General features: G+C 39.9%; 1 pseudogene; it reads right to left on the reverse strand.

The window, feature by feature from the left end:
• Nucleotides 1-2,680: 2,680 nt before the first annotated feature.
• LOC105987352 lies at nt 2,681-3,061 on the reverse strand (annotated as a pseudogene).
• Nucleotides 3,062-4,521: the final 1,460 nt, after the last annotated feature.

The raw sequence follows: 4,521 nt of genomic DNA on the forward strand, positions 1-4,521 counted from the left end.
GTGTGTTGCCGTGTGTGTTGCGTCCACTTCCCAGTCTGCAATGGAGGTGTAAATGAGATGTGCGCATAGCGGCAGGAATTTACTTTTTCAGGCTGGAGTCTAGAAGTCTGCAATCTAGGTGGTGGTTGGGTTGGTAAGAATCTATTCCGGGTCTCTCTCCTGGACGGACAGAAGGCTAATGGCTGCCTTTGCCCAGTGTCCCTTTATATCATTTTCATGGGTCTCTTTTGTGGGTCAAATTTCTTTTTTTTCCCTTCTCTCTCTAATAAGGATATAAGTTGTTGTAGGTTAGGGTTCACCTCAGTGTCCTCATTTTATATTATGTCTGCAATGATCCTATTTCCAAATAAAGTCACCCCTTCAGGTACTGGAGATTACGATTTCACCATAGAGATTTGGTTGGGTTCATGGACCAAGTACAACCTGTAACAAGGAAAAGGAAAAGGTGAGAATGGGAGAAGGAAGAGCTTTGTTTTTTGTTTGTTTGTTTGTTTTATGTCAGTCCTGGGTCTTGAACTGGGGCTTGGGCACTGTCCCTGAGCTTCTTTTGCTCAAGGATAGCATTCTACCACTTGAACCACAGTGTCACTTCTGGCTTTTTCTGCTCATGAGGTAATGAGGAATCGAACCCAGGGCTTTATGCATGTTAGGCAAGTACTCTACCTAAGCAGTGTAACCTAAGACATATTCCCAGCCCAATAGCCTTATTTTGTAAATGCATAAGCCTGAGACTGCATAACACACCCTCCCTTACCATTAGTTGTTAATCTCCACATGACCACCCAACTTCAAGAGAAAAGGAAAATCTACTTACTATCATGTGGCCCTACATGAGCCAGTGGCTCACATCTGTAGGTTGGGAGGTTGAGAGCAGATTGATTTTGGTTCAAGGTGACCTTGGATAGAAAAAGTTCATGAAACTCTATCTCAAAAATAAGCAGGGGCTGGGAAGGTGGCTCAATGGTAGAGCGCTTGCCTTGCATGCATGAGGCCCTGGGTTCAATTCCTCAGTACCACATAAGCAGAAAGAAAAAAAGCCGGAAGTGGCGCTGTGGCTCAAGTGGTAGAGCGCTAGCCTTGAGCTCAAGAGCTGAGGAACAGCGCCCAGGCCCAGAGTTCAGGCCCCACACGACTGACAAAATATAAATATAAATGAGAAAGAGAAAGCAAGGGGGGGCTTCATACACATTGCCTACAATTTGAGAAATCCAGTGAGGCAGAGAATTTGCTTCTTTCAAATGGTAATAATAAGTGCGCTTTTGTTTTCAACAGCATTAGCCAAACAGAAATGTTAGAATGTTATATTTAGTTTCAAATTAACCCCCAAAGTCATTTTCCTGCTAGGTATTGCCACAGAAAAAATCAAGGCTAGCTAGATTAAATGATTTATTCAGAGCCAAACCTAATAAGCAGTGAAACCTGAAATCCAACCAAGGAGTTTTGTCTTAAACCCTGACCCATTTCTCTGTACCATATCATTATGCTAAGTAGCTCTACAATAGATTTACCTTATTTATACTGCTTAACAATATAATTAATTCTGGTTAGACACTTGAAGATGAGCACAGGAGACATTAAAATGGTCCATGTCTAGATTTCATGTGCTAATGGAGTGATAGGTAAACTTTAGAATGTGGTTGGAGGCCACCATGCATGACCTATGCATGACCAAAAGATTTCAAACTGTGGAGCCCAATTATGCAGCATCTCTCTCTGAGCTGGACATTTACTGGACAATGATATTGAGAGCCTTATGCAGTCACATTCCTGGGGCCTACCCCAGCATCTGGGATGTTGAAGGTACTCAGTGGATATTTCAATATAAAATATGCTAAATTAAAAAAACCCAGAATCCAGCATTCAGTACCAAAGCACTATGTAGTAGCATGCTGGTTGGTGGACTCTCATTCCTCTCTCATACCCTGATACTTGAAAAGCAGAAATGCCTTGCCTTGCTGAATTCTTATGCCTACTCAGGTAGAGGACACAACGGGTTGAAAGGAAATTCTCTAGTTCTTATTTATAAAAGTAAATTTATGTCAGTGACTTAACTGGAAATGTTGAAGAAGTGTGAGTGTATTTACCTCCCAAGTAGCTAGTCTTACCTCTCAAGTAGCTAGTTGCACAAGACATCATTACTTGTGTCTAAATCACGTGGATCATAGGTAACAATTACAAGGCTCTGATTCCTTTAAGGAACTATCCTTGAACAAGTCTTTATTGTATTTTTTTATTTGCAAGTACATTTTATTCACATTATTATCAAAAGTTATACTTAAAGTTAATGAGATAATTTGAAAAGCAGAGCCTTTCTCCTTTAAATTCATCAATCTCCATCTGTAGATATATTTGAGCTGCAACAAGAATATGAAAAAAAGTATTTTCTTTGTAAAATCACTGAAATACATAAAATGCCTTGGCAGATAATAATACTATGCCTATTCCATTCTATTCTATTCTGTTCTATTCTATTCTATTCTGTTCTGTTCCGTTCCATTCCATTCCATTCTATTCTGTATCTGCTTAAGATGTTATGTTCATCACCCAATCATCTCACCAGAGCATTCGCATTTTAAGTATGTATTCATTTGTATTGTTTGCAATGTGAGAAACCAACTAACAACATTCAGTCTGTTTCTTTTGAAGCCAAGATACTTTTGCTATTTTATAAAAAGCAAATGAGATTCAATGTTCAAGATGCTGGTGGCAGAATGCTCAAGAGTCATGCCGGCAGCTTTACCTGGCTGTCTGCCTCCTTTGAACCAGGTGGAGCTGTCAGTCCTAAAAAGACACAAACTGAATTATTTTCTCAGGCTTCAAAGAAGGTAGCATAGTCCCCACGGTACTGGCTGTCATTGAAAATCTGAGGCAGCACGGGGCACCCTGTGGCTGGTCGACTGTTTTCAGGTACATTTTCTCTCATCCACTTCTCTTCACTGGCTGCAATATCTTTCTCTTCAAATCCAATTTTGTTAGCTTCTAAGAAGCCAAGAATATCTTGCTGTTTCTTCTTAATTTCCATAGAACCAGAGGAGGAGGCAATGTATATATGGATCACCATCCTGGAAACAGGGGCTGGTGATTGATTGTTGGAGTATTGGAGCAGCTGCAGCAATGGCTGGAATGAAGCTAGAGAAGTCTTTATTTTAATTAGCTAAGTCAATTAGTACATATGCATCACTCTTTTATGTTAGAAGTAACAAATGCTTTGGAGTCCAAATGTGCTTGTTAGCATTCTGACCTAAAAAGGAAAATTCAGCATTTCCCTAAATCAAACTTCAAAAATCAGTCTCATTTCTAGGTAGGAAATCAGAGTAACAAGGACACAGTCGTATATAATATCAAGTGCTAGTACACTTATAATGGCCTCTATGTAAATGATTCAAGTGAAAGTATTAGTTTTGTCAGTATTACAAGAGTTTTATGGACTTACTAATTATTATATAAGTACACATACGCAACTGAAAGACTATACATAAATAGGGTTTTTTCCCCCAAATTAATAATATCTGAAAACTGTGGCATAAACACATAAATATAGCTTTGAAAATGGAATTAAACAGTAAGTGGAGAAAGTTCCCTAAATATGAAAAAATTGCCCCAACACATGGGTTGAATATCTTTTTCTAAAATGTAACATTGACAATTTGGGTTTTTATTTATGCACCATTCCATGATAGAAAAAAATACGAGGCCATGCTGGTAACACAGGCCTTGATTTTATTTTTTATCTATTTTTTTTTTGGGTCCAGTCGTGGGGCCTGAACTCTGGGCCTGGGTGCTGTCCCTCAGCTCTTCAGCTCAAGGCTAGCACTCTACCACTTGAGCCACAGCGCCACTTCCGGCTTTTTTCTTTTTGCTGTGGTGCTAAGGAATGGAACCCAGGGCCTCATGCATGCAAGGCAAGCGCTGTACCACTGAGCCACCTTCCTAGCCCCAGGCCTTGATTTTAATCCTCTTATTGATTCTTGGTTTGTTGATCCACAAATCTAGATAAGAAAACCCTATTTTCTGGCAAGAATTTAATAAAGAATCATAGTGCTTAATCCTGAGAAGTACTCAGCAACTTTTAATTCTTTGGTGGTGGTGGGGAACCTTTATTTCCTAGTACTTGAATACCTTTAAATACTACAGCTTGGACTTGGTCATGCTATGAAGAATGGGAGGATGGCTGAGTTGTGTTACAGAATGAAGAGCTAAGGGAAGAACAGTATACTCACAGATCCTGAGTGGTGACACTGGAGGCTGTCACCAGTAGGAAGAGGGCATTTGTATTCCTAAAAGGAGCAACTTCAAATGGTGACCCTTCTGTACAACACCTTTTTAACAATAATAAAGTTATATTGGGGGAAAAAAAAAAGAGTAGCAACTTCATGTGGACCGCTGGGTGACACAAACAAGGCCGGTCCCTGAACTCAGCTGTGACAGCATGGAATGGGGTGGGTCTCCTTGAAGAGGTACTTTCTGATCATTGGCTTGGGTTACAGAGTATCTTAGTCGCACATCAGAATATTGTCTTCC

Source organism: Dipodomys ordii, unplaced genomic scaffold (genome assembly GCF_000151885.1).
Source record: "Dipodomys ordii isolate 6190 unplaced genomic scaffold, Dord_2.0 Scaffold41, whole genome shotgun sequence".
Classification (NCBI taxonomy): Eukaryota; Metazoa; Chordata; class Mammalia; order Rodentia; family Heteromyidae; genus Dipodomys; species Dipodomys ordii.